Below are 18,845 nucleotides of genomic sequence, written 5' to 3'. Positions count from 1 at the left end.
TATTACATTAGATGACTTTTTGAACATCAACCCTCCTATTATAAAACTGTCATTAGTTACCTCAATAAATTCAATAAAGGAAAAACCTGCCCCCACTTTAAAAAAAATGCAGCCCGAGGAAGAAGCAGAAGCATTGATAAACATTTCTGATGCTCTTCAACTGAGGCGCTCTCAGAGATTTTTTCAGATGCTCCCTGACTTACAGTGGGATCATGGCCCAATAAACCTATCATAAATTGAAAATAGTATGAGTTAAAAATGCATTTAATAATCCCTGACCTATTGAATACAATAGCTTAATCTAGCCTACCATAAATGTGCTCGGTACACAATATCCAAAAAACAACAACAAGAAAAAAAACAAACCCTGGTAACACAGTACATTGTAGAGTAGCAGTTGTTTACCCTGGTGATGGTGTGTCAGACTAGGGCCTATGGCTCCCTGCCATTGGCCAGCTTCCTGGGAATGCCATACCACATATTAAAATCCTGGAGAAGATCAAAATTCAGGATTCACAGTTCTACTGAATGTGTATCACTTTTGCACCATCCAAAAGTCAAAAACTTGTAAGTTGAACCATTGTAAGTCGGGGGCTTTCTGTACTCATCACTTGAATTTTAGTTAGCAGGTTTACCTGCTTGTCACTCCCCATCAGGAGGCTGGGAGCACACCCAAGGAAGCTGTGTCTTGTTCATTGTTAAGCCTAATCCAGAGGGACTCGAAAGGTTGAAGACACGAACAAAATCCGTCGATTACACATCAAAGCTTTATTGTCTAGCTTGGCCAAGCTGTGGCAACTCCAACAGAAATCTGAGGGACAGTGCACACCAGCCCTTTGTTCTACCTAGTTTTTATAGTTTTGTAAGTGGGAAGTACAGAAGTAAAAATTGCAATTAGGTGCCCTTTACCACTATTGGCTATAGTCATATGTCCTTTAACATGATAAGACCATGTTTAATTTGCAAGCCATACATCATTTTGGAGAAAACAAAATTTATAAGTCAACACAATGGTAGAAAGATGTCTCTTTACATATTAAAAGGCATTCCTATATTTTCTTTTCCTTTTTTTTTTTTTTGTATTTCTCTGAAGTTGGAAACGGGGAGGCAGTCAGACAGACTCCCACATGCGCCCAACCAGGATCCACCCGGCACACCCACCAGGGGGCGATACTCTGCCCATCTTGGGGCATCGCTCTGCCGCAATCAGAGCCACTCTAGCGCCTGAGGCAGAGGCCACAGAGCCATCCTCAGCACCTGGAGGGGAAGAGAGAGACAGAGAGTAAGGAGAGGGGGAGGGGTGGAGAAGCAGATGGGTGCTCCTCCTGTGTGCCCTGGCCGGGAATCAAACTCGGGACTCCCGCACATCAGGCCAACACTCTACCACTGAACCAACTGGCCAGGGCCCATTCCTATATTTTCTAGTGTTTATCCGCCATCTCTCTGTCCAGAGTCACACGTATTAACCATATGCATTTACATAGGAGAGGTAGTTTCGTGGGGACAAATGCCCGCAAATGGCTCATTACTATAAAAAAAGGTTTATTTTGGCTTTTCTCCTCCTGCACCTGGCTAGCCATTCACCCCTTTCCCCACAGGTGTGGTGGAATGTCTGGGAATCCATGTTTTCTTTCCCTTTGCATTCACAATACAATGCCAAGGGCCATCCTGGTTTTATGCCAATCACACACACAGTACAGAGATTATTCTCAAAATTTCTCTGCACACCTTAACCCAAATTAATAAAATGTTCTCTGAGCCTCTTAAAATATTAATATTGATTCTGTAGCTTTTGGTACTTTACAACACCTGCGGGTGAGGTGGCGCAGTGGCTCCTCATTAATCATGGTATCCCTGAGATTCAGGCTGGCATGGAGTAGATGTTCTGAACCTGCTGACTGTGTGAATGAAGAGGCCCTCCTGATCACAGTTTCTGAGATGTGCTACTCAGAAACACTTTGGATTTCAAGACATCAAATAGGCATAGGTCGCCATCTAGTGGAATATGTACAGCAGTGTGGTCAGAAAATGGAACTCTCTCCTAGGACATTAATTCGTGTTTTTATTGGTCTGCATATGCCCTTATAAATTTCTAACTGAAGAGAGAATATAATTGCCATTGCCTAAGACTTAATACACCAATGCACAAGTTATAAATCCATTATCATATACTATTTTAAAAAACATTTCTTTGATGAAAGATGTTAGTGAAAAGTTTTCTGGACTTGATGAAAACAAGATGCACCCTCCGGTGTGCTGAAATGCACAGATGTCCATCCATCCTTTCAAATATTGTTCCTCTATTAAATCGCATCCCTCTGCTTTCCCTTTTGTGTTAGTAACTCTGGTTGATGCTACACCAGTGGACACAGATACACGCGACTACAGGCAACCTTTATCTACACAAGCATAATTTCTCCCTCATTATCTTTACATTTCCTAAATTTTAAAATGTTTTAGGACACTAATGACTTTTTTGTTGAAAATTATTGAAGCTAGAAACCTGTGTTTCTGTGTTTTGTATACTTTGCACTGTCTGAGTTTCTGAAATTGGAAGAAGGACAGTAGCATCTTAGAAGAACATTTGCCAATAATTGTATGGTTTGAATGCTTTTGCTTATGTATGTCCCATCTCTGGCTGTCTATTTTATATATATGCCAAAAATTAAAAATATATTATTAAGATATTTTTATTTAATGCTATTTTATTTTAAAAAGTATATTTAACTCATACAGAAATTGAATATTAGGCCCTGGATTTTTAGAAAGCTTTTAAGCTATAAATGGAGATCATGTTTTTATTCAAAAATAATGTTTGGAATTAAAAAATCTATGTTCGGAATGCTTCCACTTCCAGCCACAAGAGTTTTAGGTACTTAACTTGCTCCAACACCACATGAAACTAAAATAAAACCAGACAAGACAAAATATATGAGGCAACTGTTTTCAGGAACTACATAATAGGTGTCACAGGGCTGTGGTTCTTGAGAAAACAAAAACTCAAGATAGTTTCACATCTACACTGGCGTTTTGTCTGGTACATTTTCCAAACTTTTACACAGTAGGAACAATTCAAAATAATACATTGGAAGAAGAACGACTGGAAAAATTTAGCAGAGCATCAATGAGTTTGAGAAAAACTCCTTAATATATGTGTGATTGTAGACCACCAAGGACAGGAAGAAAAAAGTATTTTAAAAACTTATGGCTAAAATAGTCTCAAATTTGGTGAAAATTCTAATTTCACAGATCCAGAAAGCTCAGTGAAACCCAAACACAGACAATATAAACAAAACTACAAAAAGTTACATCCAGTAGTGGGATTCAAATAATTTAACAACCAGTTCTCTTCACTAATGACCATTTTAAATATAAAAATGATATACCAAAAGGTAATTTATTATTTCATGCATTTAATATTTAAATAAGAACAATAAAAGAGGTATACAAAACTAGATTATAAGTTTTAAAATATTTATAACATAATATGAAATAATATCTGACAAAAAACAATAAAACTTATTTAAGATATTTCTATATTGCTTTTTGTTATTTTTTCAGAGACAGAGAGAGAGTCAGAGAGAGGGATAGATAAGGACAGACAGACAGAAACGGAGAGAGATGAGAAGCATCAATTATCAGTTTTTTATTGCGACACCTTAGTTGTTTATTGATTGCTTTTTCATATGTGCCTTGACCATGGGGCTACAGCAGACCGAATTACCCCTTGCTCAAGCCAGAGACGTTGGGTCCAAGCTGGTGAGCTTTGCTCAAACCAGATGAGCCTGCGCTCAAGCTGGCGACCTTGGGGTCTCAAACCTGGGTCCTCCGCATCCCAGTCCGATGCTCTACCCATTGCGCCACCACCTAGTCAGGCTCTATATTGCTTCTTAATTGGCATCCTCACTTGCAATTTTTTTTTCACCTATGGACGGAATGAACATTACTATGGGTGGAATGAATATTACTATGGGTACTTAAAATATGTTGTTGTGCAGATGAATGTTGAAAAGAGTAAGGAATGTCAATTTGTGACTTTTACATTGGGCGGCTATTCAGGTACTCACCTTAGAGAGAATCCTGTTGACAAGTGTCATTTTAACAACCAGTTCGCTGAACTCAACAAAAATTTAGGTATCGGTTCTCCAGAACTGGTGCTTACCAGCTGCATAAAAACTTTGATGCAGCATTAAAAAAAAATCACATACAGAAAAACAAAGATAAAGATTACATTAGATTTCTCATGTAATGTGATGCAGACAGGAAGCCATAAAGTGATACAAAGAAAATGCTGATAACCTAGAATTCCATATCTACCAGAAGTATCTTTTATAAATGATGTTACAGACTGAATGTTTGTATGTATACTCCTCAAATTTATATTTTGAAATCCTGTGTTCCTCCTTGCCCCCCAGCTACTGTGACAGAATTGCACAAAAAGCTTTGGGCAGTGATTAGACCAAGAGGATGGAGAACTCATGAATGAGATTAGTGCTTTTATGAAAGAAACCCCAGAGAGCTCTCTCACTCTTTCCACAATGTGAAGACTCAGGAAAAAGATGAAAGTGGGTTCTTACTAGACACCGAGAACCTTGATCTCAGACTTCTAGCCTCCAGAATTGTAAAAAATAAATTTCTGTTGTTTTTAAGCCACCTTAGTCTATGTTATTCTGTTATAGTATCCAGCATAGAACAAGAAGTGGGGTTGCATCTATAACAAATACGTAAAAACGTGGAGTTGGTGTTAGAAGTGGATAGCCGGCAGAGGCTGGAAGAGCCCCAATGTGCACGCTACATAAGTCTATCTTGCCATGAATGAACCAATTCCTCAGAAAGAGGAGGGAGAGCTTTAGATAAAGCCTCAATCATCTTAGAGAATAGCTAAATAACCACGACTAGAATACTGATAGAAAAACAGACCACTAAAAGCCATTCTGATAAGGTCTGAGCCAGAAATGAGGAACGTGTAATTGGAAAGTGGAGGAAAGGCAATCCTTTTTATAAAGTGTCAAAGAACTTGGCTGGATTGAGCTCGTGTTCTAATGTTCTGTGGAAAGTAAGACTTGTAAGTAATGAGACTGGTTATTTGGCTGAAGTCATTTCTTAGCAAAGTGTTGACAATGTGGCTTGGCTCCTTCTGCTTCTAGTAAAAGATAAAAGAAGAGTAAAGGCTTAAAGACAGAATTATTAAACAAAAAAGAAAATTCCCAGCTTATCCATTTTGAAAAAAATTAAAGAGAAGAAGAAAGTTTGTGCAGAAGAGAACAATAAGGATGTAGCCAAGCAGCTCTTTGATAAGGAACTTGGTGTGGGTATGTATTGTGAACCAAATCAGCCACCTCAACAGAAAGCAAGGCAGGATAATCCTGAAAGTGATTCACAGATCATCAGAGCTGCCTCTTTGGTTTCAAAAGGGGGAACCATACTTCACTTTCAGCAGAACAGAGGGCCTCATCTTAAAGTCATAGGAGCCTAATCCTTGCCCTGCAGAGCTGTGGGGGCAGGATGACCACCTCAGTGCGCCCAGAGGGTGGGACCTCCCACACAGCGGGCTGGAGGGCAGACAGTTGAGCCAAAGAGGAATATTCTTCAGCCTTAATATTTTATAATGTTTGCCTTGTAATTTGAATTTAGTTGGGACCCATTACGTTTTTTCTGTGTCTCCCATTTAGAATGGAAATGTTAATCCTATGCTTGTCTCATGATTGTGTTTTGAAAGCATATAACTTGTTAACTTGTTTTTTATCACAGTTTCACAATTGAAGAATGAATGGGACCCTGAATCTCACCCATATCTGACGTAGATGACATTTATATGAGACTGATTTTTAGACTTTAGAGCTGATACTTAAATGATTTAAGACTTTTGGGACTGATGGGATAAAGTGAATGTATTTTGTATGTGAGAAGGATGTGAATTTTGAAGGGACAAGGTAGAACACTATAGACTGAAAGTTTGTGTCCCCCTGCAATCATATATTAAAGTCCAATTACTTTTGTGATGGTATTAAGAGGTGATTAGGTCATGAAGGTGGAACCCTCATGAATGAATTTAGTGCTTTTATAAAAGAAACCCAGAAAGCACCCTCGTCCCTTATGCCAGTGGTCCCCAACCCCCAGGCCACGGACCAGTACTGGTCAGTGGGCCATTTGGTACTGGTCCACAGAGAAAGAATAAATAACTTACATTATTTTCATTTTATTTATGTTTAAGTCTGAACGATGTTTTATTTTTAAAAAATGACCAGATTCCCTCTGTTACATTCACCTAAGACTCACTCTTGGCACTTGTCTTGGTCACGTGATACATTTATCTGTCCCACCCTAAAGGCTGGTCCATGAAAATATTTTCTGACATTAAACCGGTCCGTGGCCCAAAAAAGGTTGGGGACCACTGCCTTATGCTATGTGAGCACACAGATAGATGATGGTGTTCTATGTATGAGGAAGAAGGTTCTCACCAAAATCAAACCTGATTTTGAACTTTCTAGCCTCCTGAACTCTGAGAAATAAATATCTGTTGTTTATAAGCTAGCTGTTGTTTATAATGCTATTTTGTGTTAGTAACATGAACAGACTAAGGCAAATGACAATGAAATAAGGGCATTTGAGAAATATTAATACAGTAGACCCATAACACAGGATGGATTGACAGAAGTCCTTCAGACAGAAGGAATATGATACAATATGTGAATATGAATGTACACAAAGAAATGAAGATCACCAGAAATAGTAACTAAGTAGGCAAATATATGAAACCTTTGAATTATTATTTACATTTATTAAAAAGATGAGTGGATGTTTAAAAATAGTAACAATGGATTTGGGGACTTTTACAAAGGATTCCAATGTTTGATATCAATAGCACCAAGGCTGAAAGTAGAAAATTAGAATTGTAATTTTATTGCAAGATTCTATTATTATACAAGAAAGGGTAAAATGCCACCTGAAGGTATATTGTGATAAATTAAATGTACATACTATAAACCTAAAACATCCACTAGAATAGCAAAATAAAGAGTTATGGCTTTTAAACTGACAAAAAGCTAAAGAAATTATAAAAATTACACAATTATTTCAAAAGAGCACAGAAAAGGGAACATAGAAAACAAGTTGAAATATAATAGGTTAAAGTCAGGTATTGTAATGCCCCCAGCTTCATTCTTTTTCTTTAGGATTGTTTTGGCTATTCGGGGTTTTTTATAGTTCCATATAAATCTGATGATTTTTTGTTCCATTTCTTTAAAAAATCTCATAGGAATTTTGATGGGAATTGCATTAAATTTGTATATTGCTTTGGGTAATATGGCCATTTTGATTATATTTATTCTTCCTATCCAAGAACAAGGAATATTTTTCCATCTCATTGTATCTTTTTCGATTTCCCTTAACAATGCTTTGTAATTTTCATTATATAGGTCCTTTACATTCTTTGTTATGTTTATTCCAAGGTATTTTATTTTTTTTGTTGCAATCGTGAAGGGGATTATTTTTTTGAGTTCGTTTTCTAATATTTCATTGTTGGCATAGAGAAAGGCTATGGACTTCTGTATGTTAATTTTGTATCCTGCGACCTTACTGTATTGGTTTATTGTTTCTAATAATCTTTTTGTGGAGTCCTTCGGGTTTTCGATGTATAGGATCATATCATCAGCAAAAAGTGATACCTTTACTTCTTCTTTTCCAATATGGATGCCTTTTATTTCTTTGTCTTGTCTGATTGCTCTGGCCAGAACTTCTAGCACCACGTTAAATAAGAGTGGAGAGAGTGGACAACCCTGTCTTGTTCCTGATTTAAGGGGGAAAGCCTTCAGTTTAGTGCCATTTAATATGATGTTAGCTGATGGTTTATCATATATGGCCTTTATCATGTTGAGATATTTTCCTTCTATACCCATTTTGTTGAGAGTCTTAAACATAAAATTGTGTTGTATTTTATCAAAAGCCTTTTCTGCATCTATTGATAAGATCATGTGGTTTTTGTTCTTTGTTTTGTTGATATGGTGTATTACGTTAACCGTTTTGCGTATGTTGAACCATCCTTGAGATTCTGGGATGAATCCCACTTGATCATGAGTATTATTTTTTTAATATGTTGTTGTATTCGGTTTGCCAGTATTTTGTTTAGAATTTTAGCATCTGTATTCATTAGAGATATTGGTCTGTAGTTTTCTTTCTTTGTGCCATCCTTGCCAGGTTTTGGTATGAGGGTTATGTTGGCCTCATAAAATGTGTTCGGAAGTATTGCTTCTTCTTCAATTTTTTGGAAGACTTTGAGTAGAATAGGAACCAAGTCTTCTTTGAATGTTTGATAGAATTCACTAGTATAACCGTCTGGGCCTGGACTTTTATTTTTGGGGAGGTTTTTAATAGTTTTTTCTATTTCCTCCCTGCTGATTGGTCTGTTTAGGCTTTCTGCTTCTTCATGACTCAGTCTAGGAAGGTTGTATTGTTCTAGGAATTTATCCATTTCTTCTAGATTGTTGTATTTGGTGGCATATAATTTTTCATAGTATTCTACAATAATTCTTTGTATATCTATGATGTCTGTGGTGATCTCTCCTCTTTCATTTTGGATTTTATTTATTTGAGTCCTGTGCCTTTTTTCCTTGGTGAGTCTTGCCAAGGGTTTGTCAATTTTGTTGACCTTTTCAAAGAACCAGCCTGTCCCCGTGTACTAAAATTAATTCAAAATGGATCAAAGACCTAAATATAAGACCTGAAACAATAAAGTACATAGAAGAAGACATAGGTACTAAACTCATGGACCTGGGTTTTAAAGAACATTTTATGAACTTGACTCCAATGGCAAGAGAAGTGAAGGCAAAGATAAATGAATGGGACTACATCAGAATAAAAAGTTTTTGCTCAGCAAGAGAAACTGATATAAAAATAAACAGACAGCCAACTAAATGGGAAATGATATTTTCAAACAACAGCTCAGATAAGGGCCTAATTTCCAAAATTTACAAAGAACTCATAAAACTCAACAACAAACAAACAAACAATCCAATAAAAAAATGGGAAGAAGACATGAATAGACACTTCTCCCAGAAAGAGATACAAATGGTCAACAGATATATGAAAAAATGCTCAGCTTCATTAGTTATTAGGGAAATGCAAATCAAAACTACAATGAGATACCACCTCACCCCTGTTAGATTAGCTATGATCAACAAGACGGGTAATAGCAAATGTTGGAGAGGCTGTGGAGAAAAAGGAACCCTCATTCACTGTTGGTGGGACTGTAAAGTAGTACAACCATTATGGAGGAAAGTATGGTGGTTCCTCAAAAAACTGCAAATAGAACTACCTTATGACCCAGCAATCCCTCTACTGGGTATATACCCCAAAACCTCAGAAACATTGATACGTAAAGACACATGTAGCCCCATGTTCATTGCAGCACTGTTCACAGTGGCCAAGACATGGAAACAACCAAAAAGCCCTTCAATAGAAGACTGGATAAAGAAGATGTGGCACATATACACTATGGAATACTACTCAGCCATAAGAAATGATGACATCAGATCATTTACAGCAAAATGGTGGGATCTTGATAACATTATAAGGAGTGAAATAAGTAAATCAGAAAAAAACAAGAACTACATGATTCCATACATTGGTGGAACATAAAAATGAGACTAAGAGACATGGACAAGAGTGTGGTGGTTACCAGGGGTGGGGGGAGGGAGGACAGGGGGAGAGTTAGGGGGAGGGGGAGGGGCACAGAGAACTAGATAGAGGGTGGCGAAGGACAATCTGACTTTGGGCGAGGGGTATGCAACATAATTTAATGACAAAATAACCTAGACATGTTTTCTTTGAATATATGTACCCTGATTTATTAATGTCATCCCATTACCATTAATAAAAATTTATTTAAAAAAAAAAAAAAAAAAAAGAATATAAAGTGGTAAAAAAAAAAAAAAAAAAAAAAAAAAAAAGAAATATAATAGGTTAAAGCTAATGAAATAAATAATTATATTAAATACAAATGGTCCAATCATTCAATTAAAAGACAGAGATTGTTAGATTGAATTAAAGATCATGACCCAAATGTATGCTACCTATAAAAAAGCCCTTTCAGCCCTGGCCAATTAATTCAATGAATAGAGTGTCGGCCTAGTGTATGAACATCCTGGGTTTGATTCTTGTGTCCCATCAGGGCACACAAGAGAAGCAACCATCTTCTTCTCTCCTCTTCTTTCTCCCCCTTCTCTCCCTCTTCCCCTCCTGCAGCTAGTGGCTCAACTGGTTCAAGTGTCAGTCCCAGGAGTTGAGGATAGCTCAGTTGGTCCGAGTGCATCCGCCTCAGGCATTAAAATAGCTCAATTGATTCAAGTATCAGTCCCAGATGGGGTTGCTGGGTGGATACCAGCCTAGGCACATGTGGAAGTCTGTCTCACTATCTCCCCTCTTCTTACTTAAAAACAACAACAACAACAATAAAAAATAAAAAAAAAACCTTTAAGTTTAAAGATGAGCCCTGGCTGGATGGCTCAGTTGGTTGGAGCATTATTCTGGTATGCAAAGGTTGTGGGTTTGGTCCTTGGTCAGGGCACATACAGAAACAGACTAAAGTTTCTGTCTCTCTTTCTCCTCACCCCTTCCTCTTTCTCTAGAATTAATCAATAAAAATCACTCACAAAAATGAACTTGAAATGGATCAAAGGCCTATATGTAACACCTGATACCACAAAGAGGAAAACTAGGGAAGAAGCTCCTTGACTTTGGTCTTGGTAATGAGTTTTTGGATATGACACCAACAGCTCCAATTGACTAAAAGCACTAATTAAAGTGAAGACTAAAAGGAGTAGTGGATATCACTACAGATCTTACAAACATTAAAAAAGAGGTTTTTGTGAACAATAGTTTGGTAATAAATTTGAAAAATTAAAAAAAGAAGGACAAATTTCTAGGCAAATAATAATTTGCCAAACTGAAACAGGATGAAATAGAAAATTAGGATAGTCCTATATTTCTAAAAATGAATCTAGCATTAAAATATTTTTACAAAGAAAATTCCTGACTCAAAAGAAAGATAAGTGAACAAATAGAAGTATACAAATGGCACAATTTAATACATAAAATATTAAAAAATAATGTATTTACAAACTATCTGAATTAAGAGTAGACTTTGTAAACTTATTACACAGAAAGTTATTTATAAAGTTAATTGTGGATAATCTAGAAGGAGACTCTAATATGCTAGAATCACCTAATTTATGACAAAGATGACACTGTAGTAAATGGAATTATGGTAGTCATGGTATTTCCTATAAATTGTGCTGGATCAATTAAATTGACTACAGGGGAAAAATTGAATTGTGATAAATATCACCTCCCACCATAATAAAAAGTCAATACTAGGCATAAATCTCTAAGTAAAAATTTTAAAATAAAGCTCTTTAAGAGAAATCAAAGGAGAAATCATAACTTAGTGATCAAAGATTTATCAAATGAGATATAAAAAGTGACATGACAAGGAAAAATATGACTTATTGAATTATGGTAAAATGAAAAAGAGAACTCTTTATCCAAGGACATTATTAAAAGGATAAAAATGCAAGACACAGAATGTAAGAAAATATTTAAATACATGTATCTGACAAAGAACCTATTCCTAGAGTACATATAAAGAACTACAAATCAATAAGACAAAGGTAGAAAACCTAATATAAATATGGGCAAAAGATTTAGATACTTCACTAGAGAAGATATAGATTTAACCAGTAAATAAAGGAAAAGTTTTCAATTGGTTATCAGGGAAATGCTAATTAAAAGTATAGTTCAACTCCACCAAAGAAACAATGGAATGGTAAACATTAAAAGAACAAAACAGATATCCTCCTGACCTGTGGTGGCACAGCTGATAAAACATCCACCTGGATGCTGAGGTGGTCAGTTCAAAACCCCAGGGCTTGCCTGGTCAAGGCACATATGGAAGTTGATGCTTCCTGCTCCACTCTCTTTCTCTCTCTCTATTCCTCTCTCTCTCTCCTCACTAAAATAAATAAATAAATAAATACTCAAATATCCGATGTCAATGAAGATGTATAGCAACTGAAACTCTCAAACAATGGTGGCACAACCACTTTGGAAACTTTTTGACAATATCTAATAAAGTTGGGTACATACATAGACTTAAACTCAACAATTTGTTAAACATATACCTAAGTATATAGCAGATTTTATACTAAAATATATAGACAAGAATTCCCATTAGCATCACCCAAAATAACCCTAAACTGAAAACAGTAAATAACGAATACATTAGATAAACATAGTATGGGGATCCATCGTAGACTTGATAAATATTTGTGGACTAATCATACAAAGAATATTATGCAGTGATGAGAAAGAACTGTACAGTTATACACAACAATGTGGGTTAAACTCAAAAACATATTTCAAGCAAAAGAGCCTGAGTAGGCAATGGCACAGTGGATAGAGCATTGGCCTGGGATGCAGAGGACTCAGGTTTGAAACCCCATTGTCACCAGCTTGAGTGTGGGCTCATAGAGCTTGAATGCCAGCTCACTAGCTTGAGCGTGGGGTTGCTGGCTTGAGTGTGAAATCATAGACATGACCTGATGGTCACTGGCTTGAAGTCCAAGGTCGCTGGCTGGACTTCAAGGATGCTGGCTTGAGCAAGGGGTCACACGCTCTGCTATAGCCTCCTCCTCCCCCCAATCAAGACACATATGAGAAAGCAAAAAATGAACAAGGTGCTACAACGAAGAATTGATGTTTCTCATCCCTCTCCCTTCCTCTCTGTCTGTTCCTATCTGTCCCTCTCTCTGTCTCTTTCTCTATCTCTGTCACACAAAATAATAATAATAATAATAATTCAAGCAAAAGAAAAAATATAGAAATGAGTGACTACATGTATAATTTTAATAGTGTAAAGTTTTAAAGCAGGCAAAACTAGTTTGGGTGCTAGAAGTCAGGAGGATGGTTAGCCTAGTGAAGCAGCAGGCAGGCTGGGTAAGAGCACAGAGGGCTTGAGTAGTGTTATTGCTTGAGCAGGGTGATGGCTGCACAGGTGTGCTTACTTTATGAATTTTCATTAAGCTGTGCACTTATAATGAGTGTATTTTTTTTTTGAGGTATGGAATACTTCAGTAAAATTTCCACTACAAAGATAGATCAGATTAAGTGCCCTCCTCTTCAAACACTTTCAGTGACTTTCCACTATAATTAAAACAACACTGAACATTAAAGAATCATAATTATTCTGCATAATTTACCCCAAATCATTGAAAAATAGATAGAACATATGTTTTCTGGAAATATATTGTCAATATTCATTCCAGACGAATTTGAGAATATAAAGAGTACAATCATTACAGAAAAACTGAAAATATATTAGTCCCTGAGAGTAGGATGGGAAGAATTACACCAATTGTTCAAGGAACAGATAACACATATATTGAATTAACTGTTCAAAATCATAAAGGAAAGAATTCATACATCATTTTATAAGTTTGTGATAGGTGAGACACCTAAACAAAACAAGATGTTACAAGGGCACAATCATTTGTATCTGTATAGCCACACACACACAAATACAGAAAAAATTAAGGCAGTTGCATCTATAAACAGAAACACAAGCTTGAAATAAAAAGCAATTCTATTCTAGGCAAATAATAAAGAGTAACAATATAGTCAAGTACATGCTAGTCTAGATATGTATCATTTGATATTGTAAAGAATGTTGATATAATTTGTACTATTAAAAAATTTGAAAAGAAAAATAAATGTGACCCTTTCAGCAAATGCTAAAAAAAAAAAAAAGCTTTGGTAAAATTCAGTAGCCTTTCTTTGTAATGCTCTTTTAGCTTGATAGAGCTGTCTACCAGAAACCTATAGCAGACCAACATGATACATAATGATAAATAAAGATTACTTGTAGAAAGAATAAACTGATGAGCTTTTTTTTTTAGCTAAAAATTTTCAACCAGGAGTGGAGAAACTTTATCAATATACGAAAATCTCTAATATGTTTTTTAGAACAGTTAAGTGCATTTGGCTTTACATTGGGTTACGTATATGTTTTTCTCTTTATAAACTAATTGGCTAAGTTCACTATGATGTATTTTTAAGAAAGGTACCTGGTTTTATAGCGTAGAATTTCTCTTTCTTACTGAGCTATCATTATAATGCCACTTTAAATAAATTATCTGGTTAAAAAAAATAAAGAAAGGAAAAAAGGAAGAATGAGTTTCTAATTTCCTACATTTTGGTTATCATTAACTAGAAAATCATATTAATAAACCTAATGAGAGGTAAATTAATATAGCTCTACATTTAAGGTTTGCGGCCACAGAGAGATTTTTCTTTTTTAAATATAGTAAGAACATCAGTATCAGGATGAGTACTCTCTAAAGGGAGGGCATAAAATCAAATGTGTTCCTGTGATATGTAGAGCGAGTCTTGGAAGAAATTATGAAATGCAAGTGTTGTCATATGTCTGTTTTCTAACCTCACAAGCTCCGTTCGAGCTCCCGAGGACTGGGGGCTGCCCACCGCTGTCACAGACACTGTAGAGATCCTTGCACTTTGTTTTTTTGACTTGTGTTCTCTGATCCTTTACATGCTGCTTCCTTCAAATGCAGATATACCAACTCTCTTAATTCTCCTGTCTCCTGTCTCAGGCTCCGGTCTCACTCTTCCAAAGAATAGAGAAGTTCACTTAAAAACTGCTTCATGTAAGTGTTAATGAATTAGAACTATGTATTAATAACTTGTTTTCACTCCTTTGGATAGTTGCTTGGTTTGGTAAAAGAGACACTTTATTTTCAACTGTTGTCTTTAATGGGAGTGAAATTTTAGGAACAGTGAAAGAATTGTCTAAAGTTCATACTGATGCAGCAAGCTGAAGCAACAAACCTTGATTTCCTCTTATCTCATCTACTTTACATACATTTGGGTAAATCAGAGTGATATGAATCAATTTATTTGAAGGTTAAAACAGTGAATGAACCCAGCAAAAACAAAACAAGATATAAGAAAAAGCAATGTGATGTTTAAAATTGTCCTTTTTTTTCCACCCAAATTAGGTCACGGAAGTGAGGCATGGTCTGGCAGTGGTGATGGGGCAGCTGGGTCAAGAATAATTCTATGACAAGAGCTTTGTACAAACCAACTGTGAATATATACATTATATATGTAACTAGATGATATATTCATTAAATATCCTATGTCAAGTATTTTCCTCTCCTTCTGTTTTTTTTTTTTTTTTAAATATCACGGGCCCCTCACCAGCAGATTTGGTGGATTTTCTGGGTAGGGCTCAGGAATTAGCACTTTTCAAAAACTGGTGATTTAGGGTGACACTAAAAAATAACAGGAGTGCAATTAATTCCTTGAACAACAGATGGCAGTAAAGTCAAAAGAAAGATGAAATTTTTCCTAGCCTCAGCAATTGTTAGGAAGTATCTTTGATCCTTGACCTCTGTATGGACCCACGAATATATAGAGCTTCACTGAGAGCCGCATATTTATGACATGCTCTTGTTATTATTTTACCTGAGGATACCTTATATTTGTTTAGTCATTTTAAATTCTAAGAGCTCTTTTAAAAACACATTGAGTACACATTGGCAGTTACAAAATAGTCATGGATGTCAAGTATAGCATAGGGAATGTAGTCAATACTGTAATAATTATGTACAGTGCTACATGGGCACTGGAGATATCAGGGGGGCCCACTTTGTAAAGTATATGATTGTCTACGATGATGATGTATAACTAAAACTAACACAAAATAATTTTAAATGTAAACTGTAACTAAAAAAAAAAGATAGATAAAAATACATACTATTGTATCATCTTCCTTTTCCAGGAAGACTTTACTTATTCTACCCACTGCCTCCTCAGTATTAGTATTTGGTGTGGGCAGATGTATTAAAATAATAATGATTTGAAAATGCATCAGTCTCTAAGAGTATGATAGAAAAAAATTACACCAATTGTTCAAGCAACAGATAATGATTTTATTTTATATATATATATATTTCATTATGCTATTTGGTCAACTAGTAGCTCTTTTCTTCTTCTTCTTCTTCTTTTCCCAGTGAGAGAAAGGGAGATAGTGACACAGACTCCCACATGCACCCCAACCAGAATCCAACAGAATCCTCCATCTGGGGCCGATGTTCTGCCCCTCTGGGGCCATGCTTGCAACCAAGCTATTTTTAGTGCCTGAGGTAGAAGCTCTAAGGAGCCACCATCACTGCCCGGGGCTAATGTATTCAAGGCATAGCTAGCTGTATGAGGGGAAGAAAGAGAGAGGAAGGGGAAGGAGAGGTAGAGAAACAGATATTCACTTCTCCTGTGTGTCCTGACAGGGAATCAAACCTGGAACATCCACATGCCAAGATGATGCTCTACCACTGAGCCAAATGGCCAGGATGTAAGTCAGCTAGTAACTCTTAATCCTATGCAATGTATTCTAGGACAGACTGAGAAAACTTCTGAAGGATTTAAATAAGTATAGAGGTAAATTAGGGCAAAGGCATTCGATAAATAAAGTAATTGGGAATAGCATGATGCCCATCTATCTCTGGAGAATTAAGGGTGTTTTCCTGCATGAGGTGCCATGAAAATTGAGGCCTCATAAAAATTTACAAAAGAATAAGCCAAACAAAGGAGTTAGAAAGAGATGGGAGGGAAGAGTCTTCCTAGCAGAGGGAACCCCATTATACAAACATTTCTCAGTCAAGAGGTAGCATGGTGACTTAGATGAACTTTAGATAATTTGCTATGGTTGGAGAAAAGATGGAAAGTGGGATATAAAGGAAATTCAGGGAGAGTAAGAACACGAGACCAAACTGTAAAAGGTCTCTAATGTCAAACTCAAGGATTTGGAAGTATTAAGAAGGAAGTTACTGTAGGGTGGTAAGGAGGCAATTAAAAAGCGCAGTCACATCCACTCTATTCAGTCTTCATAAAACCATATAAGGTTTCTTAGAGGAAGAAGAAAACGATCAGAAACATTAAGTGGCTTCCTCCAGGGTCATGCAGCTCTGTTAGGCACAGACCTAGAAAGGGTACAAGAATTTCAGAGCTACTCACTGAGCTCTCCCCAAGAAATGGGACATCTTTGCACCATAACAGAAGAGAGATGAAAAGCCCAAGAAACACATACCTCCACAATCCACTGAATACCTACTCTGAGTTAAAGACTGACTATTTTACATGAAGTACCTCTAACCTTAACCGAAACTCAACATTATTAATTCTTCAAACAGATGAGGATGCAGAACGAATATTAGTGAATGAAAGGTTTGAAGGAATGCAGACATTATTGGCCTTAAGTTTAGATACCTATTCAGCTGTGTCAAGAAAAATAAAATAATCTTCTCTGTTCTGTCTTGATGTTTGGGTGTTTTGTGGTTGAGAAAGCGCAGTGTTTACAAGGACTACATAAAAAGGACAGAAAATTAAATATTCCTTTAAATTTAAAGCTTCCCCATACCTTAAATTGACCTCATATTCAGACTGAAACATTCTCATTTCATCCTCCTGAACAGCTCATATGAAGTTTATATTAATATTCATACTTTACAGATGAGGAAATTGAAATCCAGAGAGGTTAAGTGACTTGTACCTATCTAGCTAATAAATGTCAGGCAGACAAAGCAAACTGCAGGACAAAAAGTGTAACATGTTATTAAGCCTATTTGTATGGATAGCACATAAAAATAACAAAGAAAGATTATTTACCTTTAAAGTGATATTTTATTTTCCAGTTATAAAAGTAAAGCATGTTCATTATTAACATTTGAAAAGAAAATGGATTTTTGTATTCCAAACAACTAAATGTCAATACTATACTACAAAAGAAATTGTTCTAAAAAGAGTGGTAATAGGTGCTTAACCAATATTCTGTCACCTCAAAGCTTCTTCAAAAAAAGCCCCTATCAATAGGGAGAAGCAGTAACAAGGTAACAACCTACCTAATTCATTTGTAATAAGATCGTTACTCTACAATCAGAGACTGTACTTTAAAAAAAATGGAAAATATAATGTTTTAGAAAATCCAAGAGTCATGTTGTTTAAGATGCAATGAAACATCAAGCTAAAATTTAAATAAAACAAGAGTGATCACAGCGTTGAGGTAGAGAATAATGAAAATGAGAACAGGCTTTATGAAGTAGACTAAATCTACAGTGACAGGGAAATTCACTGCTCTAACTGTTCTTCTTAAATTATTATTATAAAAATAGAAAATGTAAGCACATTCATTTTGAATTAATGACATTCTACATGTCATATGCCTGAAAAATACAAGAGAATGACATTAGGAAAATGATAGAATTATAATGTCTCAATCACATTTGAGTGACGTATTAGTAGAATTTCGTTAATAGCAAGTGACAAAAGCTCAGCTCAAAGCAGATTAAACATGAGGAATTTCTATTCAATGAATTTTGGAGAATAGGCATGACAAGAAATAAAGGAATCAGAGCAGTTGGGGAGCATGAGAGCAGAAAGCATGTACTTGAAACTTCTCTCTCTCTCTCTGCCTCTCCATCTCTCTGTCTTCCTCTCTTCCTATTTCATCTTGGTTTCACTGCTACATGTAAGAGCAAAACAGCCACAGAAAAGCTGTAAGTTTTCTGACTTGTAGATTTGTGACCTGAGAGGTAATAGATTTTCTCACTAGTGTTAGAACAAGTGCATGGAAGAATTTCTGACATATCATGTGGGTCATTTACCAATTCAAAGAGGAGATATTTTCCTGTCCTTCAGACAAGGATTAAGTCTTCATAAAAGTGGTGGAGAGGTCACTACTGAAAGTCCAAATTAAAAGATGATGCAAGCGATTCCCGGCC

This window comes from Saccopteryx leptura, chromosome 11, assembly GCF_036850995.1.
Source record: "Saccopteryx leptura isolate mSacLep1 chromosome 11, mSacLep1_pri_phased_curated, whole genome shotgun sequence".
In the NCBI taxonomy this organism is placed as follows: Eukaryota; Metazoa; Chordata; class Mammalia; order Chiroptera; family Emballonuridae; genus Saccopteryx; species Saccopteryx leptura.
The sequence above is the reverse complement of the archived record's forward strand: the minus strand, read 5'-3'. Positions refer to the sequence as shown.